Here is a 27,534-nt window from a genome sequence, read left to right on the forward strand (position 1 = left end):
CTCATTACAGCATGTTTCCATAGGTGGCACCTGGAATTGAAGCATAGACCTCTTGCTCTGCAGTAAAATGTTGTATGAATGAGCTATTTACTCTGTTGAATTGCAAGTGAAACATTCTCATTATATAACAAAGGCAGAACTGGAATCCCTCCTTTATCTAAGGAATCACTATGGTGCAATTTTGATCAACAATAATAAGGAACCCGCAGATTGCAGATATACATTGAACAAACACCCTGTTTCTCTTTTAAGGGGCACCTGGTTTTGGACCAGTGACCACTTGATCTTTTGTGAAATACTCCACCATTGAGCTATAGTGCATTGAATTGTAAAATAAAGATTGTCATTCAATAACAAAGGCTGAGCTGGAAACCCTGCCATATCTAAGGAATGACTTTGGTGCAATCTTGTCCAAGAATAAAAGGTAACCAACAGATTGAAGATACACATTGAACAAACACCCTAATTCTCTTGTAGAGGGCACCTGGATTTGAAACAGAGACCTCTTGCTCTGCAGAAAAATGATGTATGAATGAGATATTCACTCTGTTCAATTGCAAATGAAACATTCTCATTATATAACAAAAGCAGAACTGGAAACCCTCCTTTATCTAAGGAATCACTATGGTGCAATTTTGATCAACGATAATAGGCAACCCGCAGATTGCAGTTATACATTGAACAAACACCCTGTTTCTCTTTTAAGGGGCACCTGGTTTTGGACCAGTGACCTTATTGATCTGTTGTGAAATACTCCACCATTGAGCTATAGTGCATTGAATTGTAAAATAAAGATTGTCATTCAATAACAAAGGCTGAGCTGGAAACCCTGCCATATCTAAGGAATGACTTTGGTGCAATCTTGACCAAGAATAAAATGTAAGCAACAGATTGAAGATACACATTGAACAAACACCCAATTTCCTTGTAGAGGGCACCTGGATTTGAACCAGAGACCTCTTACTCTGCAGAAAAATGATGTATGAATGAGGTATTCACTCTGTTCAATTGCAAATGAAACATTCTCATTATATAACAAAAGCAGAACTGGAAACCCTCCTTTATCTAAGGAATCACTATGGTGCAATTTTGATCAACAATAATAGGCAACCCGCAGATTGCAGATATAAATTGAACAAACACCCTGTTTCTCATTTAAGGGGCACTTGGTTTTGGACCAGTGACCTCTTGATCTGCAGTGAAATACTCCACCATTGAGCTATAGTGCATTGAATTGTAAAATAAAGATTGTCATAAAATTACAAAGGCAGAGCTGGAGACCCTGCCATATTTAAGGAATGACTTTGGTGCAATCTTGACCAAGAATAAAAGGTAAGCAACAGATTGAAGAAATACATTGAACAAACACCCTAATTCTTTTGTAGGGGGCATCTGGATTTGAACCAGAGACCTCTTGATCTGCAGTCAAATGCTCTACCACTGAGCTATACCCCCTCCACTTGTAGAACACAAGCTCACATGTATTAATGAAGATGAATATCAAAAGCCCTGCGTGAGGAACCAACATTATGAACGCCATTCACTACCATCAAACGAAAAGGCAACTTACTGTTTAAAGAACCTCATTTTACTCATAACAGCATGTTTTCGTAGGGGGCTCCTGGATTTGAAGCAGAGACCTCTTGATCTGCAGTAAAACGCGCCACCACTGAGCTACACTCTGTTCGATTGCAATAGAAACATTCCCATTAGATAACGAAGGCAGAGCTGGAAACCCTCCCACATCTAAGAAATCACATTGGTGCAATCTTGACCAAAAATAAATTGCAACCAGCAGATTGAAGACATACATGGAAAAAACATCTTGTATCACTTTTAGTGTGAACCTGAATTTGAAGCAGAGACCTCTTGATCTGCAGTTAAATTCTCTACCATTGAGCTAACAATGCTCGTAAACATATCCTAATTAAGACGAACATCAAAAGACACGTGATGGAATTACATCACAAAAACCATCCACTTCCATTGAAGATAAAGCAATTCACAATTTGAAGAAGCACATTCTACTCATTACAGCATGTTTCCATAGGTGGCACCTGGAATTGAAGCATAGACCTCTTGCTCTGCAGTAAAATGCTGTATGAATGAGCTATTTACTCTGTTCAATTGCAAATGAAACATTTTCATTATATAACATAGGCAGAACTGGAAACCCTCCTTTATCTAAGGAATCACTATGGTGCAATTTTGATCAACAATAATAAGGAACCCGCAGATTGCAGATATACATTGAACAATCACCCTGTTTCTCTTTTAAGGGGCACCTGGTTTTGGACCAGTGACCACTTGATCTGTTGTGAAATACTCCACCATTGAGCTAAAGTGCATTGAATTGTAAAATAAAGATTGTCATTCAATAACAAAGGCTGAGCTGGAAACCCTGCCATATCTAAGGAATGACTTTGGTGCAATCTTGACCAAGAATAAAAGGTAACCAACAGATTGAAGATACACATTGAACAAACACCCAATTTCTCTTGTAGAGGGCACCTGGATTTGAACCAGAGACCTCTTGCTCTGCAGAAAAATGATGTATGAATGAGATATTCACTCTGTTCAATTGCAAATGAAACATTGTCATTATATAACAAAAGCAGAACTGGAAACCCTCCTTTATCTAAGGAATCACTATGGTGCAATTTTGATCAACAATAATAAGGAACCCACAGATTGCAGATATACATTGAACAAACACCCTGTTTCTCTTTTAAGGGGCACCTGGTTTTGGACCAGTGACCACTTGATCTGTTGTGAAATACTCCACCATTGAGCTATAGTGCATTGAATTGTAAAATAAAGATTGTCATAAAATTACAAAGGCAGAGCTGGAGACCCTGCCATATCTAAGGAATGACTTTGGTGCAATCTTGACCAAGAATAAATTGTAAGCAACAGATTGAAGATACACATTGAACAAACACCCTAATTCTCTTGTAGGGGGCACCTGGATTTGAACCAGAGACCTCTTGATCTGCAGTCAAATGCTCTACCACTGAGCTATACCCCCTCCACTTGTAGAACACACGCTCACATGTATTAATGAAGATGAATATCAAAAGCCCTGCTTGAGGAACCTACATTATGAACGCCATTCACTACCATCAAACGAAAAGGCAAATTACTGTTTAAAGAACCTCATTTTACTCATAACAGCATGTTTTCGTAGGGGGCTCCTGGATTTGAAGCAGAGACCTCTTGATCTGCAGTAAAACGCGCCACCACTGAGCTACACTCTGTTCGATTGCAATAGAAACATTCTCATTAGATAACGAAGGCAGAGCTGGAAACCCTCCCACATCTAAGAAATCACATTGGTGCAATCTTGACCAAAAATAAATTGCAACCAGCAGATTGAAGACATACATGGAAAAAACATCTTGTATCACTTTTAGTGTGAACCTGAATTTGAAGCAGAGACCTCTTGATCTGCAGTTAAATTCTCTACCATTGAGCTAAACAATGCTCGTAAACATATCCTAATTAAGACGAACATCAAAAGACACGTGATGGAATTACATCACAAAAACCATCCACTTCCATTGAAGATAAAGCAATTCACAATTTGAAGAAGCACATTCTACTCATTACAGCATGTTTCCATAGGTGGCACCTGGAATTGAAGCATAGACCTCTTGCTCTGCAGTAAAATGCTGTATGAATGAGCTATTTACTCTGTTCAATTGCAAATGAAACATTTTCATTATATAACAAAGGCAGAACTGGAAACCCTCCTTTATCTAAGGAATCACTATGGTGCAATTTTGATCAACAATAATAAGGAACCCGCAGATTGCAGATATACATTGAACAAACACCCTGTTTCTCTTTTAAGGGGCACCTGGTTTTGGACCAGTGACCACTTGATCTGTTATGAAATACTCCACCATTGAGCTATAGTTCATTGAATTGTAAAATAAAGATTGTCATTCAATAACAAAGGCTGAGCTGGAAACCCTGCCATATCTAAGGAATGACTTTGGTGCAATCTTGACCAAGAATAAAAGGTAACCAACAGATTGAAGATACACATTGAACAAACACCCAAATTCTCTAGTAGAGGGCACCTGGATTTGAACCAGAGACCTCTTGCTCTGCAGAAAAATGATGTATGAATGAGATATTCACTCTGTTCAATTGCAAATGAAACATTCTCATTATATAACAAAAGCAGAACTGGAAACCCTCCTTTATCTAAGGAATCACTATGGTGCAATTTTGATCAACAATAATAAGGAACCCGCAGATTGCAGATATACATTGAACAAACACCCTGTTTCTCCTTTAAGGGGCACCTGGTTTTGGACCAGTGACCACTTGATATGTTGTGAAATACTCCACCATTGAGCTATAGTGCATTGAATTGTAAAATAAAGATTGTCATTCAATAACAAAGGCTGAGCTGGAAACCCTGCCATATCTAAGGAATGACTTTGGTGCAATCTTGACCAAGAATAAAATGTAAGCAACAGATTGAAGATACACCCTAATTCTCTTGTAGGGGGCAACTGGATTTGAACCAGAGACATCTTGATCTGCAGTCAAATGCTCTACCACTGAGCTATACCCCCTCCACTTGTAGAACACACGCTCACATGTATTAATGAAGATGAATATCAAAAGCCCTGCTTGAGGAACCTACATTATGAACGCCATTCACTACCATCAAACGAAAAGGCAACTTACTGTTTAAAGAACCTCATTTTACTCATAACAGCATGTTTTCGTAGGGGGCTCCTGGATTTGAAGCAGAGACCTCTTGATCTGCAGTAAAACGCGCCACCACTGAGCTACACTCTGTTCGATTGCAATAGAAACATTCTCATTAGATAACGAAGGCAGAGCTGGAAACCCTCCCACATCTAAGAAATCACATTGGTGCAATCTTGACCAAAAATAAATTGCAACCAGCAGATTGAAGACATACATGGAAAAAACATCTTGTATCACTTTTAGTGTGAACCTGAATTTGAAGCAGAGACCTCTTGATCTGCAGTTAAATTCTCTACCATTGAGCTAAACAATGCTCGTAAACATATCCTAATTAAGACGAACATCAAAAGACACGTGATGGAATTACATCACAAAAACCATCCACTTCCATTGAAGATAAAGCAATTCACAATTTGAAGAAGCACATTCTACTCATTACAGCATGTTTCCATAGGTGGCACCTGGAATTGAAGCATAGACCTCTTCCTCTGCAGTAAAATGCTGTATGAATGAGCTATTTACTCTGTTCAATTGCAAATGAAACATTTTCATTATATAACAAAGGCAGAACTGGAAACCCTCCTTTATCTAAGGAATCACTATGGTGCAATTTTGATCAACAATAATAAGGAACCCGCAGATTGCAGATATACATTGAACAAACACCCTGTTTCTCTTTTAAGGGGCACCTGGTTTTGGACCAGTGACCACTTGATCTGTTATGAAATACTCCACCATTGAGCTATAGTTCATTGAATTGTAAAATAAAGATTGTCATTCAATAACAAAGGCTGAGCTGGAAACCCTGCCATATCTAAGGAATGACTTTGGTGCAATCTTGACCAAGAATAAAAGGTAACCAACAGATTGAAGATACACATTGAACAAACACCCAATTTCTCTTGTAGAGGGCACCTGGATTTGAACCAGAGACCTCTTGCTCTGCAGAAAAATGATGTATGAATGAGATATTCACTCTGTTCAATTGCAAATGAAACATTCTCATTATATAACAAAAGCAGAATTGGAAACCCTCCTTTATCTAAGGAATCACTATGGTGCAATTTTGATCAACAATAATAAGGAACCCGCAGATTGCAGATATACATTGAACAAACACCATGTTTCTCTTTTAAGGGGCACCTGGTTTTGGACCAGTGACCACTTGATCTGTTGTGAAATACTCCACCATTGAGCTATAGTGCATTGAATTGTAAAATAAAGATTGTCATTCAATAACAAAGGCTGAGCTGGAAACCCTGCCATATCTAAGGAATGACTTTGGTGCAATCTTGACCAAGAATAAAAGGTAACCAACAGATTGAAGATACACATTGAACAAACACCCAATTTCTCTTGTAGAGGGCACCTGGATTTGAAACAGAGACCTCTTGCTCTGCAGAAAAATGATGAATGAGTGAGATATTCACTCTGTTCAATTGCAAATGAAACATTCTCATTATATAACAAAAGCAGAACTGGAAACCCTCCTTTATCTAAGGAATCACTATGGTGCAATTTTGATCAACAATAATAAGGAACCCGCAGATTGCAGATATACATTGAACAAACACCCTGTTTCTCTTTTAAGGGGCACCTGGTTTTGGACCAGTGACCACTTGATCTGTTGTGAAATACTCCACCATTGAGCTATAGTGCATTGAATTGTAAAATAATGATTGTCATTAAATAACAAAGGCAGAGCTGGAAACCCTGCCATATCTATGGAATGACTTTGGTGCAATCTTGACCAAGAATAAAATGTAAGCAACAGATTGAAGATACACTCTAATTCTCTTGTAGGGGCAACTGGATTTGAACCAGAGACCTCTTGATCTGCAGTCAAATGCTCTACCACTGAGCTATACCCCCTCCACCTGTAGAACACACGCTCACATGTATTAATGAAGATGAATATCAAAAGCCCTGCGTGAGGAACCAACATTATGAATGCCATTCACTACCATCAAACGAAAAGGCAACTTACTGTTTAAAGAACCTCATTTTACTCATAACAGCATGTTTTCGTAGGGGGCTCCTGGATTTGAAGCAGAGACCTCTTGATCTGCAGTAAAACGCGCCACCACTGAGCTACACTCTGTTCGATTGCAATAGAAACATTCTCATTAGATAACGAAGGCAGAGCTGGAAACCCTCCCACATCTAAGAAATCACATTGGTGCAATCTTGACCAAAAATAAATTGCAACCAGCAGATTGAAGACATACATGGAAAAAACATCTTGTATCACTTTTAGTGTGAACCTGAATTTGAAGCAGAGACCTCTTGATCTGCAGTTAAATTCTCTACCATTGAGCTAAACAATGCTCGTAAACATATCCTAATTAAGACGAACATCAAAAGACACGTGATGGAATTACATCACAAAAACCATCCACTTCCATTGAAGATAAAGCAATTCACAATTTGAAGAAGCACATTCTACTCATTACAGCATGTTTCCATAGGTGGCACCTGGAATTGAAGCATAGACCTCTTGCTCTGCAGTAAAATGCTGTATGAATGAGCTATTTACTCTGTTCAATTGCAAATGAAACATTTTCATTATATAACAAAGGCAGAACTGGAAACCCTCCTTTATCTAAGGAATCACTATGGTGCAATTTTGATCAACAATAATAAGGAACCCGCAGATTGCAGATATACATTGAACAAACACCCTGTTTCTCTTTTAAGGGGCACCTGGTTTTGGACCAGTGACCACTTGATCTGTTGTGAAATACTCCACCATTGAGCTAAAGTGCATTGAATTGTAAAATAAAGATTGTCATTCAATAACAAAGGCTGAGCTGGAAACCCTGCCATATCTAAGGAATGACTTTGGTGCAATCTTGACCAAGAATAAAAGGTAACCAACAGATTGAAGATACACATTGAACAAACACCCAATTTCTCTTGTAGAGGGCACCTGGATTTGAACCAGAGACCTCTTGCTCTGCAGAAAAATGATGTATGAATGAGATATTCACTCTGTTCAATTCAAATGAAACATTCTCATTATATAACAAAAGCAGAACTGGAAACCCTCCTTTATCTATGGAATCACTATGGTGCAATTTTGATCAACAATAATAAGGAACCCGCAGATTGCAGATATACATTGAACAAACACCCTGTTTCTCTTTTAAGGGGCACCTGGTTTTGGACCAGTGACCACTTGATCTGTTGTGAAATACTCCACCATTGAGCTATAGTGCATTGAATTGTAAAATAAAGATTGTCATTCAATAACAAAGGCTGAGCTGGAAACCCTGCCATATCTAAGGAATGACTTTGGTGCAATCTTGACCAAGAATAAAATGTAAGCAACAGATTGAAGATACACTCTAATTCTCTTGTAGGGGCAACTGGATTTGAACCAGAGACCTCTTGATCTGCAGTCAAATGCTCTACCACTGAGCTATACCCCCTCCACCTGTAGAACACACGCTCACATGTATTAATGAAGATGAATATCAAAAGCCCTGCGTGAGGAACCAACATTATGAATGCCATTCACTACCATCAAACGAAAAGGCAACTTACTGTTTAAGAACCTCATTTTACTCATAACAGCATGTTTTCGTAGGGGGCTCCTGGATTTGAAGCAGAGACCTCTTGATCTGCAGTAAAACGCGCCACCACTGAGCTACACTCTGTTCGATTGCAATAGAAACATTCTCATTAGATAACGAAGGCAGAGCTGGAAACCCTCCCACATCTAAGAAATCACATTGGTGCAATCTTGACCAAAAATAAATTGCAACCAGCAGATTGAAGACATACATGGAAAAAACATCTTGTATCACTTTTAGTGTGAACCTGAATTTGAAGCAGAGACCTCTTGATCTGCAGTTAAATTCTCTACCATTGAGCTAAACAATGCTCGTAAACATATCCTAATTAAGACGAACATCAAAAGACACGTGATGGAATTACATCACAAAAACCATCCACTTCCATTGAAGATAAAGCAATTCACAATTTGAAGAAGCACATTCTACTCATTACAGCATGTTTCCATAGGTGGCACCTGGAATTGAAGCATAGACCTCTTGCTCTGCAGTAAAATGCTGTATGAATGAGCTATTTACTCTGTTCAATTGCAAATGAAACATTTTCATTATATAACAAAGGCAGAACTGGAAACCCTCCTTTATCTAAGGAATCACTATGGTGCAATTTTGATCAACAATAATAAGGAACCCGCAGATTGCAGATATACATTGAACAAACACCCTGTTTCTCTTTTAAGGGGCACCTGGTTTTGGACCAGTGACCACTTGATCTGTTGTGAAATACTCCACCATTGAGCTATAGTGCATTGAATTGTAAAATAAAGATTGTCATTCAATAACAAAGGCTGAGCTGGAAACCCTGCCATATCTAAGGAATGACTTTGGTGCAATCTTGACCAAGAATAAAAGGTAACCAACAGATTGAAGATACACATTGAACAAACACCCAATTTCTCTTGTAGAGGGCACCTGGATTTGAACCAGAGACCTCTTGCTCTGCAGAAAAATGATGTATGAATGAGATATTCACTCTGTTCAATTGCAAATGAAACATTCTCATTATATAACAAAAGCAGAATTGGAAACCCTCCTTTATCTAAGGAATCACTATGGTGCAATTTTGATCAACAATAATAAGGAACCCGCAGATTGCAGATATACATTGAACAAACACCCTGTTTCTCTTTTAAGGGGCACCTGGTTTTGGACCAGTGACCACTTGATCTGTTGTGAAATACTCCACCATTGAGCTATAGTGCATTGAATTGTAAAATAAAGATTGTCATTCAATAACAAAGGCTGAGCTGGAAACCCTGCCATATCTAAGGAATGACTTTGGTGCAATCTTGACCAAGAATAAAAGGTAACCAACAGATTGAAGATACACATTGAACAAACACCCAATTTCTCTTGTAGAGGGCACCTGGATTTGAAACAGAGACCTCTTGCTCTGCAGAAAAATGATGAATGAGTGAGATATTCACTCTGTTCAATTGCAAATGAAACATTCTCATTATATAACAAAAGCAGAACTGGAAACCCTCCTTTATCTAAGGAATCACTATGGTGCAATTTTGATCAACAATAATAAGGAACCCGCAGATTGCAGATATACATTGAACAAACACCCTGTTTCTCTTTTAAGGGGCACCTGGTTTTGGACCAGTGACCACTTGATCTGTTGTGAAATACTCCACCATTGAGCTATAGTGCATTGAATTGTAAAATAATGATTGTCATTAAATAACAAAGGCAGAGCTGGAAACCCTGCCATATCTAAGGAATGACTTTGGTGCAATCTTGACCAAGAATAAAATGTAAGCAACAGATTGAAGATACACTCTAATTCTCTTGTAGGGGCAACTGGATTTGAACCAGAGACCTCTTGATCTGCAGTCAAATGCTCTACCACTGAGCTATACCCCCTCCACCTGTAGAACACACGCTCACATGTATTAATGAAGATGAATATCAAAAGCCCTGCATGAGGAACCAACATTATGAATGCCATTCACTACCATCAAACGAAAAGGCAACTTACTGTTTAAAGAACCTCATTTTACTCATAACAGCATGTTTTCGTAGGGGGCTCCTGGATTTGAAGCAGAGACCTCTTGATCTGCAGTAAAACGCGCCACCACTGAGCTACACTCTGTTCGATTGCAATAGAAACATTCTCATTAGATAACGAAGGCAGAGCTGGAAACCCTCCCACATCTAAGAAATCACATTGGTGCAATCTTGACCAAAAATAAATTGCAACCAGCAGATTGAAGACATACATGGAAAAAACATCTTGTATCACTTTTAGTGTGAACCTGAATTTGAAGCAGAGACCTCTTGATCTGCAGTTAAATTCTCTACCATTGAGCTAAACAATGCTCGTAAACATATCCTAATTAAGACGAACATCAAAAGACACGTGATGGAATTACATCACAAAAACCATCCACTTCCATTGAAGATAAAGCAATTCACAATTTGAAGAAGCACATTCTACTCATTACAGCATGTTTCCATAGGTGGCACCTGGAATTGAAGCATAGACCTCTTGCTCTGCAGTAAAATGCTGTATGAATGAGCTATTTACTCTGTTCAATTGCAAATGAAACATTCTCATTATATAACAAAGGCAGAACTGGAAACCCTCCTTTATCTAAGGAATCACTATGGTGCAATTTTGATCAACAATAATAAGGAACCCGCAGATTGCAGATATACATTGAACAAACACCCTGTTTCTCTTTTAAGGGGCACCTGGTTTTGGACCAGTGACCACTTGATCTGTTGTGAAATACTCCACCATTGAGCTATAGTGCATTGAATTGTAAAATAAAGATTGTCATTCAATAACAAAGGCTGAGCTGGAAACCCTGCCATATCTAAGGAATGACTTTGGTGCAATCTTGACCAAGAATAAAAGGTAACCAACAGATTGAAGATACACATTGAACAAACACCCAATTTCTCTTGTAGAGGGCACCTGGATTTGAACCAGAGACCTCTTGCTCTGCAGAAAAATTATGAATGAGTGAGATATTCACTCTGTTCAATTGCAAATGAAACATTCTCATTATATAACAAAAGCAGAACTGGAAACCCTCCTTTATCTAAGGAATCACTATGGTGCAATTTTGATCAACAATAATAAGGAACCCGCAGATTGCAGATATACATTGAACAAACACCCTGTTTCTCTTTTAAGGGGCACCTGGTTTTGGACCAGTGACCACTTGATCTGTTGTGAAATACTCCACCATTGAGCTATAGTGCATTGAATTGTAAAATAATGATTGTCATTAAATAACAAAGGCAGAGCTGGAAACCCTGCCATATCTAAGGAATGACTTTGGTGCAATCTTGACCAAGAATAAATTGTAAGCAACAGATTGAAGATACACATTGAACAAACACCCTAATTCTCTTGTAGGGGGCACCTGGATTAGAACCAGAGACCTCTTGATCTGCAGTCAAATGCTCTACCACTGAGCTATACCCCCTCCACTTGTAGAACACACGCTCACATGTATTAATGAAGATGAATATCAAAAGCCCTGCTTGAGGAACATACATTATGAACGCCATTCACTACCATCAAACGAAAAGGCAACTTACTGTTTAAAGAACCTCATTTTACTCATAACAGCATGTTTTCGTAGGGGGCTCCTGGATTTGAAGCAGAGACCTCTTGATCTGCAGTAAAACGCGCCACCACTGAGCTACACTCTGTTCGATTGCAATAGAAACATTCTCATTAGATAACGAAGGCAGAGCTGGAAACCCTCCCACATCTAAGAAATCACATTGGTGCAATCTTGACCAAAAATAAATTGCAACCAGCAGATTGAAGACATACATGGAAAAAACATCTTGTATCACTTTTAGTGTGAACCTGAATTTGAAGCAGAGACCTCTTGATCTGCAGTTAAATTCTCTACCATTGAGCTAAACAATGCTCGTAAACATATCCTAATTAAGACGAACATCAAAAGACACGTGATGGAATTACATCACAAAAACCATCCACTTCCATTGAAGATAAAGCAATTCACAATTTGAAGAAGCACATTCTACTCATTACAGCATGTTTCCATAGGTGGCACCTGGAATTGAAGCATAGACCTCTTGCTCTGCAGTAAAATGCTGTATGAATGAGCTATTTACTCTGTTCAATTGCAAATGAAACATTTTCATTATATAACAAAGGCAGAACTGGAAACCCTCCTTTATCTAAGGAATCACTATGGTGCAATTTTGATCAACAATAATAAGGAACCCGCAGATTGCAGATATACATTGAACAAACACCCTGTTTCTCTTTTAAGGGGCACCTGGTTTTGGACCAGTGACCACTTGATCTGTTGTGAAATACTCCACCATTGAGCTATAGTTCATTGAATTGTAAAATAAAGATTGTCATTCAATAACAAAGGCTGAGCTGGAAACCCTGCCATATCTAAGGAATGACTTTGGTGCAATCTTGACCAAGAATAAAAGGTAACCAACAGATTGAAGATACACATTGAACAAACACCCAATTTCTCTTGTAGAGGGCACCTGGATTTGAACCAGAGACCTCTTGCTCTGCAGAAAAATGATGTATGAATGAGATATTCACTCTGTTCAATTGCAAATGAAACATTCTCATTATATAACAAAAGCAGAACTGGAAACCCTCCTTTATCTAAGGAATCACTATGGTGCAATTTTGATCAACAATAATAAGGAACCCGCAGATTGCAGATATACATTGAACAAACACCCTGTTTCTCTTTTAAGGGGCACCTGGTTTTGGACCAGTGACCACTTGATCTGTTGTGAAATACTCCACCATTGAGCTATAGTGCATTGAATTGTAAAATAAAGATTGTCATTCAATAACAAAGGCTGAGCTGGAAACCCTGCCATATCTAAGGAATGACTTTGGTGCAATCTTGACCAAGAATAAAAGGTAACCAACAGATTGAAGATACACATTGAACAAACACCCAATTTCTCTTGTAGAGGGCACCTGGATTTGAACCAGAGACCTCTTGCTCTGCAGAAAAATGATGAATGAGTGAGATATTCACTCTGTTCAATTGCAAATGAAACATTCTCATTATATAACAAAAGCAGAACTGGAAACCCTCCTTTATCTAAGGAATCACTATGGTGCAATTTTGATCAACAATAATAAGGAACCCGCAGATTGCAGATATACATTGAACAAACACCCTGTTTCTCTTTTAAGGGGCACCTGGTTTTGGACCAGTGACCACTTGATCTGTTGTGAAATACTCCACCATTGAGCTATAGTGCAATGAATTGTAAAATAATGATTGTCATTAAATAACAAAGGCAGAGCTGGAAACCCTGCCATATGTAAGGAATGACTTTGGTGCAATCTTGACCAAGAATAAAATGTAAGCAACAGATTGAAGCTACACCCTAATTCTCTTGTAGGGGGCACCTGGATTTGAACCAGAGACCTCTTGCTCTGCAGAAAAATGATGAATGAGTGAGATATTCACTCTGTTCAATTGCAAATGAAACATTCTCATTATATAACAAAAGCAGAACTGGAAACCCTCCTTTATCTAAGGAATCACTATGGTGCAATTTTGATCAACAATAATAAGGAACCCGCAGATTGCAGATATACATTGAACAAACACCCTGTTTCTCATTTAAGGGGCACTTGGTTTTGGACCAGTGACCTCTTGATCTGCAGTGAAATACTCTAGCATTGAGCTATAGTGCATTGAATTGTAAAATAAAGCTTGTCAATAAATTACAAAGGCAGAGCTGGAGACCCTGCCATATCTAAGGAATGACTTTGGTGCAATCTTGACCAAGAATAAAATGTAAGCAACAGATTGAAGATACACATTGAACAAACACCCTAATTCTCTTGTAGGGGGCACCTGGATTTGAACCAGAGACCTTTTGAGCTGCAGTCAAATGCTCTACCACTGAGCTATATCCCCTCCATTTGTAGAACACAATCTCACATGTATTAATGAAGATGAATATCAAAAGCCCTGCGTGAGGAACCAACATTATGAACGCCATTCACTACCATCAAACGAAAAGGCAACTTACTGTGTAAAGAACCTCATTTTACTCATAATAGCATGTTTTCGTAGGGGGCTCCTGGATTTGAAGCAGAGACCTCTTGATCTGCAGTAAAACGCGCCACCACTGAGCTACACTCTGTTCGATTGCAATAGAAACATTCCCATTAGATAACGAAGGCAGAGCTGGAAACCCTCCCACATCTAAGAAATCACATTGGTGCAATCTTGACCAAAAATAAATTGCAACCAGCAGATTGAAGACATACATGGAAAAAACATCTTGTATCACTTTTAGTGTGAACCTGAATTTGAAGCAGAGACCTCTTGATCTGCAGTTAAATTCTCTACCATTGAGCTAAACAATGCTCGTAAACATATCCTAATTAAGACGAACATCAAAAGACACGTGATGGAATTACATCACAAAAACCATCCACTTCCATTGAAGATAAAGCAATTCACAATTTGAAGAAGCACATTCTACTCATTACAGCATGTTTCCATAGGTGGCACCTGGAATTGAAGCATAGACCTCTTGCTCTGCAGTAAAATGCTGTATGAATGAGCTATTTACTCTGTTCAATTGCAAATGAAACATTTTCATTATATAACAAAGGCAGAACTGGAAACCCTCCTTTATCTAAGGAATCACTATGGTGCAATTTTGATCAACAATAATAAGGAACCCGCAGATTGCAGATATACATTGAACAAACACCCTGTTTCTCTTTTAAGGGGCACCTGGTTTTGGACCAGTGACCACTTGATCTGTTGTGAAATACTCCACCATTGAGCTATAGTGCATTGAATTGTAAAATAAAGATTGTCATTCAATAACAAAGGCTGAGCTGGAAACCATACCATATCTAAGGAATGACTTTGGTGCAATCTTGACCAAGAATAAAAGGTAACCAACAGATTGAAGATACACATTGAACAAACACCCAATTTCTCTTGTAGAGGGCACCTGGATTTGAACCAGAGACCTCTTGCTCTGCAGAAAAATGATGAATGAGTGAGATATTCACTCTGTTCAATTGCAAATGAAACATTCTCATTATATAACAAAAGCAGAACTGGAAACCCTCCTTTATCTAAGGAATCACTATGGTGCAATTTTGATCAACAATAATAAGGAACCCGCAGATTGCAGATATACATTGAACAAACACCCTGTTTCTCATTTAAGGGGCACTTGGTTTTGGACCAGTGACCTCTTGATCTGCAGTGAAATACTCTAGCATTGAGCTATAGTGCATTGAATTGTAAAATAAAGATTGTCAATAAATTACAAAGGCAGAGCTGGAGACCCTGCCATATCTAAGGAATGACTTTGGTGCAATCTTGACCAAGAATAAAATGTAAGCAACAGATTGAAGATACACATTGAACAAACACCCTAATTCTCTAGTAGGGGGCACCTGGATTTGAACCAGAGACCTCTTGCTCTGTAGAAAAATGATGTATGAATGAGATATTCACTCTGTTCAATTGCAAATGAAACATTCTCATTATATAACAAAAGCAGAACTGGAAACCCTCCTTTATCTAAGGAATCACTATGGTGCAATTTTGATCAACAATAATAGGCAACCCGCAGATTGCAGATATAAATTGAACAAACACCCTGTTTCTCATTTAAGGGGCACTTGGTTTGGACCAGTGACCTCTTGATCTGCAGTGAAATACTCTAGCATTGAGCTATAGTGCATTGAATTGTAAAATAAAGATTGTCATAAAATTACAAAGGCAGAGCTGGAGACCCTGCCATATCTAAGGAATGACTTTGGTGCAATCTTGACCAAGAATAAAAGGTAAGCAACAGATTGAAGAAACACATTGAACAAACTCCCTTATTCTCTTGTAGGGGGCACCTGGATTTGAACCAGAGACCTCTTGATCTGCAGTCAAATGCTCTAACACTGAGCTATACCCCCTCCACTTGTAGAACACAAGCTCACATGTATTAATGAAGATGAATATCAAAAGCCCTGCGTGAGGAACCAACATTATGAACGCCATTCACTACCATCAAACGAAAAGGCAACTTACTGTTTAAAGAACCTCATTTTACTCATAACAGCATGTTTTCGTAGGGGGCTCCTGGATTTGAAGCAGAGACCTCTTGATCTGCAGTAAAACGCGCCACCACTGAGCTACACTCTGTTCGATTGCAATAGAAACATTCCCATTAGATAACGAAGGCAGAGCTGGAAACCCTCCCACATCTAAGAAATCACATTGGTGCAATCTTGACCAAAAATAAATTGCAACCAGCAGATTGAAGACATACATGGAAAAAACATCTTGTATCACTTTTAGTGTGAACCTGAATTTGAAGCAGAGACCTCTTGATCTGCAGTTAAATTCTCTACCATTGAGCTAACAATGCTCGTAAACATATCCTAATTAAGACGAACATCAAAAGACACGTGATGGAATTACATCACAAAAACCATCCACTTCCATTGAAGATAAAGCAATTCACAATTTGAAGAAGCACATTCTACTCATTACAGCATGTATCCATAGGTGGCACCTGGAATTGAAGCATAGACCTCTTGCTCTGCAGTAAAATGCTGTATGAATGAGCTATTTACTCTGTTCAATTGCAAATGAAACATTTTCATTATATAACAAAGGCAGAACTGGAAACCCTCCTTTATCTAAGGAATCACTATGGTGCAATTTTGATCAACAATAATAAGGAACCCGCAGATTGCAGATATACATTGAACAAACACCCTGTTTCTCTTTTAAGGGGCACCTGGTTTTGGACCAGTGACCACTTGATCTGTTGTGAAATACTCCACCATTGAGCTAAAGAGCATTGAATTGTAAAATAAAGATTGTCATTCAATAACAAAGGCTGAGCTGGAAACCCTGCCATATCTAAGGAATGACTTTGGTGCAATCTTGACCAAGAATAAAAGGTAACCAACAGATTGAAGATACACATTGAACAAACACCCAATTTCTCTTGTAGAGGGCACCTGGATTAGAACCAGAGACCTCTTGCTCTGCAGAAAAATGAAGTATGAATGAGATATTCACTCTGTTCAATTGCAAATGAAACATTCTCATTATATAACAAAAGCAGAACTGGAAACCCTCCTTTATCTAAGGAATCACTATGGTGCAATTTTGATCAACAATAATAGGCAACCCGCAGATTGCAGATATACATTGAACAAACACCCTGTTTCTCTTTTAAGGGGCACCTGGTTTTGGACCAGTGACCACTTGATCTGTTGTGAAATACTCCACCATTGAGCTATAGTGCATTTAATTGTAATATAAAGATTGTCATTCAATAACAAAGGCTGAGCTGGAAACCCTGTCATATCTAAGGAATGAATTTGGTGCAATCTTGACCAAGAATAAAATGTAAGCAACAGATTGAAGATACACATTGAACAAACACCCAATTTCCTTGTAGAGGGCACCTGGATTTGAACCAGAGACCTCTTGCTCTGTAGAAAAATGATGTATGAATGAGATATTCACTCTGTTCAATTGCAAATGAAACATTCTCATTATATAACAAAAGCAGAACTGGAAACCCTCCTTTATCTAAGGAATCACTATGGTGCAATTTTGATCAACAATAATAGGCAACCCGCAGATTGCAGATATAAATTGAACAAACACCCTGTTTCTCATTTAAGGGGCACTTGGTTTTGGACCAGTGACCTCTTGATCTGCAGTGAAATACTCTAGCATTGAGCTATAGTGCATTGAATTGTAAAATAAAGATTGTCAATAAATTACAAAGGCAGAGCTGGAGACCCTGCCATATCTAAGGAATGACTTTGGTGCAATCTTGACCAAGAATAAAATGTAAGCAACAGATTGAAGATACACATTGAACAAACACCCTAATTCTCTTGTAGGGGGCACCTGGAATTGAACCAGAGACCTCTTGATCTGCAGTCAAATGCTCTACCACTGAGCTATACACCCTCCACTTGTAGAACACAAGCTCACATGTATTAATGAAGATGAATATCAAAAGCCCTGCGTGAGAAACCAACATTATGAACGCCATTCACTACCATCAAACGAAAAGGCAACTTACTGTGTAAAGAGCCTCATTTTACTCATAATAGCATGTTTTCGTAGGGGGCTCCTGGATTTGAAGCAGAGACCTCTTGATCTGCAGTAAAACGCGCCACCACTGAGCTACACTCTGTTCGATTGCAATAGAAACATTCTCATTAGATAACGAAGGCAGAGCTGGAAACCCTCCCACATCTAAGAAATCACATTGGTGCAATCTTGACCAAAAATAAATTGCAACCAACAGATTGAAGACATACATGGAAAAAACATCTTGTATCACTTTTAGTGTGAACCTGAATTTGAAGCAGAGACCTCTTGATCTGCAGTTAAATTCTCTACCATTGAGCTAAACAATGCTCGTAAACATATCCTAATTAAGACGAACATCAAAAGACACGTGATGGAATTACATCACAAAAACCATCCACTTCCATTGAAGATAAAGCAATTCACAATTTAAAGAAGCACATTCTACTCATTACAGCATGTTTCCATAGGTGGCACCTGGAATTGAAGCATAGACCTCTTGCTCTGCAGTAAAATGTTGTATGAATGAGCTATTTACTCTGTTGAATTGCAAGTGAAACATTCTCATTATATAACAAAGGCAGAACTGGAATCCCTCCTTTATCTAAGGAATCACTATGGTGCAATTTTGATCAACAATAATAAGGAACCCGCAGATTGCAGATATACATTGAACAAACACCCTGTTTCTCTTTTAAGGGGCACCTGGTTTTGGACCAGTGACCACTTGATCTTTTGTGAAATACTCCACCATTGAGCTATAGTGCATTGAATTGTAAAATAAAGATTGTCATTCAATAACAAAGGCTGAGCTGGAAACCCTGCCATATCTAAGGAATGACTTTGGTGCAATCTTGTCCAAGAATAAAAGGTAACCAACAGATTGAAGATACACATTGAACAAACACCCTAATTCTCTTGTAGAGGGCACCTGGATTTGAAACAGAGACCTCTTGCTCTGCAGAAAAATGATGTATGAATGAGATATTCACTCTGTTCAATTGCAAATGAAACATTCTCATTATATAACAAAAGCAGAACTGGAAACCCTCCTTTATCTAAGGAATCACTATGGTGCAATTTTGATCAACGATAATAGGCAACCCGCAGATTGCAGTTATACATTGAACAAACACCCTGTTTCTCTTTTAAGGGGCACCTGGTTTTGGACCAGTGACCTTATTGATCTGTTGTGAAATACTCCACCATTGAGCTATAGTGCATTGAATTGTAAAATAAAGATTGTCATTCAATAACAAAGGCTGAGCTGGAAACCCTGCCATATCTAAGGAATGACTTTGGTGCAATCTTGACCAAGAATAAAATGTAAGCAACAGATTGAAGATACACATTGAACAAACACCCAATTTCCTTGTAGAGGGCACCTGGATTTGAACCAGAGACCTCTTACTCTGCAGAAAAATGATGTATGAATGAGGTATTCACTCTGTTCAATTGCAAATGAAACATTCTCATTATATAACAAAAGCAGAACTGGAAACCCTCCTTTATCTAAGGAATCACTATGGTGCAATTTTGATCAACAATAATAGGCAACCCGCAGATTGCAGATATAAATTGAACAAACACCCTGTTTCTCATTTAAGGGGCACTTGGTTTTGGACCAGTGACCTCTTGATCTGCAGTGAAATACTCCACCATTGAGCTATAGTGCATTGAATTGTAAAATAAAGATTGTCATAAAATTACAAAGGCAGAGCTGGAGACCCTGCCATATTTAAGGAATGACTTTGGTGCAATCTTGACCAAGAATAAAAGGTAAGCAACAGATTGAAGAAATACATTGAACAAACACCCTAATTCTTTTGTAGGGGGCATCTGGATTTGAACCAGAGACCTCTTGATCTGCAGTCAAATGCTCTACCACTGAGCTATACCCCCTCCACTTGTAGAACACAAGCTCACATGTATTAATGAAGATGAATATCAAAAGCCCTGCGTGAGGAACCAACATTATGAACGCCATTCACTACCATCAAACGAAAAGGCAACTTACTGTTTAAAGAACCTCATTTTACTCATAACAGCATGTTTTCGTAGGGGGCTCCTGGATTTGAAGCAGAGACCTCTTGATCTGCAGTAAAACGCGCCACCACTGAGCTACACTCTGTTCGATTGCAATAGAAACATTCCCATTAGATAACGAAGGCAGAGCTGGAAACCCTCCCACATCTAAGAAATCACATTGGTGCAATCTTGACCAAAAATAAATTGCAACCAGCAGATTGAAGACATACATGGAAAAAACATCTTGTATCACTTTTAGTGTGAACCTGAATTTGAAGCAGAGACCTCTTGATCTGCAGTTAAATTCTCTACCATTGAGCTAACAATGCTCGTAAACATATCCTAATTAAGACGAACATCAAAAGACACGTGATGGAATTACATCACAAAAACCATCCACTTCCATTGAAGATAAAGCAATTCACAATTTGAAGAAGCACATTCTACTCATTACAGCATGTTTCCATAGGTGGCACCTGGAATTGAAGCATAGACCTCTTGCTCTGCAGTAAAATGCTGTATGAATGAGCTATTTACTCTGTTCAATTGCAAATGAAACATTTTCATTATATAACATAGGCAGAACTGGAAACCCTCCTTTATCTAAGGAATCACTATGGTGCAATTTTGATCAACAATAATAAGGAACCCGCAGATTGCAGATATACATTGAACAATCACCCTGTTTCTCTTTTAAGGGGCACCTGGTTTTGGACCAGTGACCACTTGATCTGTTGTGAAATACTCCACCATTGAGCTAAAGTGCATTGAATTGTAAAATAAAGATTGTCATTCAATAACAAAGGCTGAGCTGGAAACCCTGCCATATCTAAGGAATGACTTTGGTGCAATCTTGACCAAGAATAAAAGGTAACCAACAGATTGAAGATACACATTGAACAAACACCCAATTTCTCTTGTAGAGGGCACCTGGATTTGAACCAGAGACCTCTTGCTCTGCAGAAAAATGATGTATGAATGAGATATTCACTCTGTTCAATTGCAAATGAAACATTGTCATTATATAACAAAAGCAGAACTGGAAACCCTCCTTTATCTAAGGAATCACTATGGTGCAATTTTGATCAACAATAATAAGGAACCCACAGATTGCAGATATACATTGAACAAACACCCTGTTTCTCTTTTAAGGGGCACCTGGTTTTGGACCAGTGACCACTTGATCTGTTGTGAAATACTCCACCATTGAGCTATAGTGCATTGAATTGTAAAATAAAGATTGTCATAAAATTACAAAGGCAGAGCTGGAGACCCTGCCATATCTAAGGAATGACTTTGGTGCAATCTTGACCAAGAATAAATTGTAAGCAACAGATTGAAGATACACATTGAACAAACACCCTAATTCTCTTGTAGGGGGCACCTGGATTTGAACCAGAGACCTCTTGATCTGCAGTCAAATGCTCTACCACTGAGCTATACCCCCTCCACTTGTAGAACACACGCTCACATGTATTAATGAAGATGAATATCAAAAGCCCTGCTTGAGGAACCTACATTATGAACGCCATTCACTACCATCAAACGAAAAGGCAAATTACTGTTTAAAGAACCTCATTTTACTCATAACAGCATGTTTTCGTAGGGGGCTCCTGGATTTGAAGCAGAGACCTCTTGATCTGCAGTAAAACGCGCCACCACTGAGCTACACTCTGTTCGATTGCAATAGAAACATTCTCATTAGATAACGAAGGCAGAGCTGGAAACCCTCCCACATCTAAGAAATCACATTGGTGCAATCTTGACCAAAAATAAATTGCAACCAGCAGATTGAAGACATACATGGAAAAAACATCTTGTATCACTTTTAGTGTGAACCTGAATTTGAAGCAGAGACCTCTTGATCTGCAGTTAAATTCTCTACCATTGAGCTAAACAATGCTCGTAAACATATCCTAATTAAGACGAACATCAAAAGACACGTGATGGAATTACATCACAAAAACCATCCACTTCCATTGAAGATAAAGCAATTCACAATTTGAAGAAGCACATTCTACTCATTACAGCATGTTTCCATAGGTGGCACCTGGAATTGAAGCATAGACCTCTTGCTCTGCAGTAAAATGCTGTATGAATGAGCTATTTACTCTGTTCAATTGCAAATGAAACATTTTCATTATATAACAAAGGCAGAACTGGAAACCCTCCTTTATCTAAGGAATCACTATGGTGCAATTTTGATCAACAATAATAAGGAACCCGCAGATTGCAGATATACATTGAACAAACACCCTGTTTCTCTTTTAAGGGGCACCTGGTTTTGGACCAGTGACCACTTGATCTGTTATGAAATACTCCACCATTGAGCTATAGTTCATTGAATTGTAAAATAAAGATTGTCATTCAATAACAAAGGCTGAGCTGGAAACCCTGCCATATCTAAGGAATGACTTTGGTGCAATCTTGACCAAGAATAAAAGGTAACCAACAGATTGAAGATACACATTGAACAAACACCCAAATTCTCTAGTAGAGGGCACCTGGATTTGAACCAGAGACCTCTTGCTCTGCAGAAAAATGATGTATGAATGAGATATTCACTCTGTTCAATTGCAAATGAAACATTCTCATTATATAACAAAAGCAGAACTGGAAACCCTCCTTTATCTAAGGAATCACTATGGTGCAATTTTGATCAACAATAATAAGGAACCCGCAGATTGCAGATATACATTGAACAAACACCCTGTTTCTCCTTTAAGGGGCACCTGGTTTTGGACCAGTGACCACTTGATATGTTGTGAAATACTCCACCATTGAGCTATAGTGCATTGAATTGTAAAATAAAGATTGTCATTCAATAACAAAGGCTGAGCTGGAAACCCTGCCATATCTAAGGAATGACTTTGGTGCAATCTTGACCAAGAATAAAATGTAAGCAACAGATTGAAGATACACCCTAATTCTCTTGTAGGGGGCAACTGGATTTGAACCAGAGACATCTTGATCTGCAGTCAAATGCTCTACCACTGAGCTATACCCCCTCCACTTGTAGAACACACGCTCACATGTATTAATGAAGATGAATATCAAAAGCCCTGCTTGAGGAACCTACATTATGAACGCCATTCACTACCATCAAACGAAAAGGCAACTTACTGTTTAAAGAACCTCATTTTACTCATAACAGCATGTTTTCGTAGGGGGCTCCTGGATTTGAAGCAGAGACCTCTTGATCTGCAGTAAAACGCGCCACCACTGAGCTACACTCTGTTCGATTGCAATAGAAACATTCTCATTAGATAACGAAGGCAGAGCTGGAAACCCTCCCACATCTAAGAAATCACATTGGTGCAATCTTGACCAAAAATAAATTGCAACCAGCAGATTGAAGACATACATGGAAAAAACATCTTGTATCACTTTTAGTGTGAACCTGAATTTGAAGCAGAGACCTCTTGATCTGCAGTTAAATTCTCTACCATTGAGCTAAACAATGCTCGTAAACATATCCTAATTAAGACGAACATCAAAAGACACGTGATGGAATTACATCACAAAAACCATCCACTTCCATTGAAGATAAAGCAATTCACAATTTGAAGAAGCACATTCTACTCATTACAGCATGTTTCCATAGGTGGCACCTGGAATTGAAGCATAGACCTCTTCCTCTGCAGTAAAATGCTGTATGAATGAGCTATTTACTCTGTTCAATTGCAAATGAAACATTTTCATTATATAACAAAGGCAGAACTGGAAACCCTCCTTTATCTAAGGAATCACTATGGTGCAATTTTGATCAACAATAATAAGGAACCCGCAGATTGCAGATATACATTGAACAAACACCCTGTTTCTCTTTTAAGGGGCACCTGGTTTTGGACCAGTGACCACTTGATCTGTTATGAAATACTCCACCATTGAGCTATAGTTCATTGAATTGTAAAATAAAGATTGTCATTCAATAACAAAGGCTGAGCTGGAAACCCTGCCATATCTAAGGAATGACTTTGGTGCAATCTTGACCAAGAATAAAAGGTAACCAACAGATTGAAGATACACATTGAACAAACACCCAATTTCTCTTGTAGAGGGCACCTGGATTTGAACCAGAGACCTCTTGCTCTGCAGAAAAATGATGTATGAATGAGATATTCACTCTGTTCAATTGCAAATGAAACATTCTCATTATATAACAAAAGCAGAATTGGAAACCCTCCTTTATCTAAGGAATCACTATGGTGCAATTTTGATCAACAATAATAAGGAACCCGCAGATTGCAGATATACATTGAACAAACACCATGTTTCTCTTTTAAGGGGCACCTGGTTTTGGACCAGTGACCACTTGATCTGTTGTGAAATACTCCACCATTGAGCTATAGTGCATTGAATTGTAAAATAAAGATTGTCATTCAATAACAAAGGCTGAGCTGGAAACCCTGCCATATCTAAGGAATGACTTTGGTGCAATCTTGACCAAGAATAAAAGGTAACCAACAGATTGAAGATACACATTGAACAAACACCCAATTTCTCTTGTAGAGGGCACCTGGATTTGAAACAGAGACCTCTTGCTCTGCAGAAAAATGATGAATGAGTGAGATATTCACTCTGTTCAATTGCAAATGAAACATTCTCATTATATAACAAAAGCAGAACTGGAAACCCTCCTTTATCTAAGGAATCACTATGGTGCAATTTTGATCAACAATAATAAGGAACCCGCAGATTGCAGATATACATTGAACAAACACCCTGTTTCTCTTTTAAGGGGCACCTGGTTTTGGACCAGTGACCACTTGATCTGTTGTGAAATACTCCACCATTGAGCTATAGTGCATTGAATTGTAAAATAATGATTGTCATTAAATAACAAAGGCAGAGCTGGAAACCCTGCCATATCTATGGAATGACTTTGGTGCAATCTTGACCAAGAATAAAATGTAAGCAACAGATTGAAGATACACTCTAATTCTCTTGTAGGGGCAACTGGATTTGAACCAGAGACCTCTTGATCTGCAGTCAAATGCTCTACCACTGAGCTATACCCCCTCCACCTGTAGAACACACGCTCACATGTATTAATGAAGATGAATATCAAAAGCCCTGCGTGAGGAACCAACATTATGAATGCCATTCACTACCATCAAACGAAAAGGCAACTTACTGTTTAAAGAACCTCATTTTACTCATAACAGCATGTTTTCGTAGGGGGCTCCTGGATTTGAAGCAGAGACCTCTTGATCTGCAGTAAAACGCGCCACCACTGAGCTACACTCTGTTCGATTGCAATAGAAACATTCTCATTAGATAACGAAGGCAGAGCTGGAAACCCTCCCACATCTAAGAAATCACATTGGTGCAATCTTGACCAAAAATAAATTGCAACCAGCAGATTGAAGACATACATGGAAAAAACATCTTGTATCACTTTTAGTGTGAACCTGAATTTGAAGCAGAGACCTCTTGATCTGCAGTTAAATTCTCTACCATTGAGCTAAACAATGCTCGTAAACATATCCTAATTAAGACGAACATCAAAAGACACGTGATGGAATTACATCACAAAAACCATCCACTTCCATTGAAGATAAAGCAATTCACAATTTGAAGAAGCACATTCTACTCATTACAGCATGTTTCCATAGGTGGCACCTGGAATTGAAGCATAGACCTCTTGCTCTGCAGTAAAATGCTGTATGAATGAGCTATTTACTCTGTTCAATTGCAAATGAAACATTTTCATTATATAACAAAGGCAGAACTGGAAACCCTCCTTTATCTAAGGAATCACTATGGTGCAATTTTGATCAACAATAATAAGGAACCCGCAGATTGCAGATATACATTGAACAAACACCCTGTTTCTCTTTTAAGGGGCACCTGGTTTTGGACCAGTGACCACTTGATCTGTTGTGAAATACTCCACCATTGAGCTAAAGTGCATTGAATTGTAAAATAAAGATTGTCATTCAATAACAAAGGCTGAGCTGGAAACCCTGCCATATCTAAGGAATGACTTTGGTGCAATCTTGACCAAGAATAAAAGGTAACCAACAGATTGAAGATACACATTGAACAAACACCCAATTTCTCTTGTAGAGGGCACCTGGATTTGAACCAGAGACCTCTTGCTCTGCAGAAAAATGATGTATGAATGAGATATTCACTCTGTTCAATTCAAATGAAACATTCTCATTATATAACAAAAGCAGAACTGGAAACCCTCCTTTATCTATGGAATCACTATGGTGCAATTTTGATCAACAATAATAAGGAACCCGCAGATTGCAGATATACATTGAACAAACACCCTGTTTCTCTTTTAAGGGGCACCTGGTTTTGGACCAGTGACCACTTGATCTGTTGTGAAATACTCCACCATTGAGCTATAGTGCATTGAATTGTAAAATAAAGATTGTCATTCAATAACAAAGGCTGAGCTGGAAACCCTGCCATATCTAAGGAATGACTTTGGTGCAATCTTGACCAAGAATAAAATGTAAGCAACAGATTGAAGATACACTCTAATTCTCTTGTAGGGGCAACTGGATTTGAACCAGAGACCTCTTGATCTGCAGTCAAATGCTCTACCACTGAGCTATACCCCCTCCACCTGTAGAACACACGCTCACATGTATTAATGAAGATGAATATCAAAAGCCCTGCGTGAGGAACCAACATTATGAATGCCATTCACTACCATCAAACGAAAAGGCAACTTACTGTTTAAGAACCTCATTTTACTCATAACAGCATGTTTTCGTAGGGGGCTCCTGGATTTGAAGCAGAGACCTCTTGATCTGCAGTAAAACGCGCCACCACTGAGCTACACTCTGTTCGATTGCAATAGAAACATTCTCATTAGATAACGAAGGCAGAGCTGGAAACCCTCCCACATCTAAGAAATCACATTGGTGCAATCTTGACCAAAAATAAATTGCAACCAGCAGATTGAAGACATACATGGAAAAAACATCTTGTATCACTTTTAGTGTGAACCTGAATTTGAAGCAGAGACCTCTTGATCTGCAGTTAAATTCTCTACCATTGAGCTAAACAATGCTCGTAAACATATCCTAATTAAGACGAACATCAAAAGACACGTGATGGAATTACATCACAAAAACCATCCACTT

The 27,534-nt window shown here is 38.5% G+C and overlaps 15 non-coding genes across 15 annotated transcripts; all 15 read right to left on the reverse strand.

Annotated features, from left to right (window-relative positions):
• Window positions 1–1,383: 1,383 nt before the first annotated feature.
• Window positions 1,384–1,455, reverse strand: trnac-gca (transfer RNA cysteine (anticodon GCA)). The gene has a single exon. It is a non-coding gene; the product is annotated as a tRNA-Cys (tRNA).
• A 1,501-nt stretch (window positions 1,456–2,956) lies between these two features.
• On the reverse strand, window positions 2,957–3,028 carry trnac-gca (transfer RNA cysteine (anticodon GCA)). Its single transcript has one exon. It is a non-coding gene; the product is annotated as a tRNA-Cys (tRNA).
• A 1,489-nt stretch (window positions 3,029–4,517) lies between these two features.
• trnac-gca (transfer RNA cysteine (anticodon GCA)) lies at window positions 4,518–4,589 on the reverse strand. Its single transcript has one exon. It is a non-coding gene; the product is annotated as a tRNA-Cys (tRNA).
• Window positions 4,590–6,531: 1,942 nt separating this feature from the next.
• On the reverse strand, window positions 6,532–6,603 carry trnac-gca (transfer RNA cysteine (anticodon GCA)). The gene has a single exon. It is a non-coding gene; the product is annotated as a tRNA-Cys (tRNA).
• Window positions 6,604–8,090: 1,487 nt separating this feature from the next.
• On the reverse strand, window positions 8,091–8,162 carry trnac-gca (transfer RNA cysteine (anticodon GCA)). The gene has a single exon. It is a non-coding gene; the product is annotated as a tRNA-Cys (tRNA).
• Window positions 8,163–10,103: 1,941 nt separating this feature from the next.
• Window positions 10,104–10,175, reverse strand: trnac-gca (transfer RNA cysteine (anticodon GCA)). The gene has a single exon. It is a non-coding gene; the product is annotated as a tRNA-Cys (tRNA).
• A 1,502-nt stretch (window positions 10,176–11,677) lies between these two features.
• Window positions 11,678–11,749, reverse strand: trnac-gca (transfer RNA cysteine (anticodon GCA)). The gene has a single exon. It is a non-coding gene; the product is annotated as a tRNA-Cys (tRNA).
• Window positions 11,750–14,146: 2,397 nt separating this feature from the next.
• trnac-gca (transfer RNA cysteine (anticodon GCA)) lies at window positions 14,147–14,218 on the reverse strand. Its single transcript has one exon. It is a non-coding gene; the product is annotated as a tRNA-Cys (tRNA).
• Window positions 14,219–16,173: 1,955 nt separating this feature from the next.
• Window positions 16,174–16,245, reverse strand: trnac-gca (transfer RNA cysteine (anticodon GCA)). Its single transcript has one exon. It is a non-coding gene; the product is annotated as a tRNA-Cys (tRNA).
• Window positions 16,246–18,199: 1,954 nt separating this feature from the next.
• trnac-gca (transfer RNA cysteine (anticodon GCA)) lies at window positions 18,200–18,271 on the reverse strand. The gene has a single exon. It is a non-coding gene; the product is annotated as a tRNA-Cys (tRNA).
• A 1,956-nt stretch (window positions 18,272–20,227) lies between these two features.
• trnac-gca (transfer RNA cysteine (anticodon GCA)) lies at window positions 20,228–20,299 on the reverse strand. Its single transcript has one exon. It is a non-coding gene; the product is annotated as a tRNA-Cys (tRNA).
• Window positions 20,300–21,800: 1,501 nt separating this feature from the next.
• On the reverse strand, window positions 21,801–21,872 carry trnac-gca (transfer RNA cysteine (anticodon GCA)). Its single transcript has one exon. It is a non-coding gene; the product is annotated as a tRNA-Cys (tRNA).
• Window positions 21,873–23,361: 1,489 nt separating this feature from the next.
• On the reverse strand, window positions 23,362–23,433 carry trnac-gca (transfer RNA cysteine (anticodon GCA)). The gene has a single exon. It is a non-coding gene; the product is annotated as a tRNA-Cys (tRNA).
• Window positions 23,434–25,375: 1,942 nt separating this feature from the next.
• On the reverse strand, window positions 25,376–25,447 carry trnac-gca (transfer RNA cysteine (anticodon GCA)). Its single transcript has one exon. It is a non-coding gene; the product is annotated as a tRNA-Cys (tRNA).
• Window positions 25,448–26,934: 1,487 nt separating this feature from the next.
• trnac-gca (transfer RNA cysteine (anticodon GCA)) lies at window positions 26,935–27,006 on the reverse strand. The gene has a single exon. It is a non-coding gene; the product is annotated as a tRNA-Cys (tRNA).
• Between the last annotated feature and the right edge of the window lie 528 nt (window positions 27,007–27,534).

The sequence above is a fragment of the Amia ocellicauda genome, chromosome 21 (genome assembly GCF_036373705.1).
Source record: "Amia ocellicauda isolate fAmiCal2 chromosome 21, fAmiCal2.hap1, whole genome shotgun sequence".
NCBI lineage: Eukaryota > Metazoa > Chordata > Actinopteri > Amiiformes > Amiidae > Amia > Amia ocellicauda.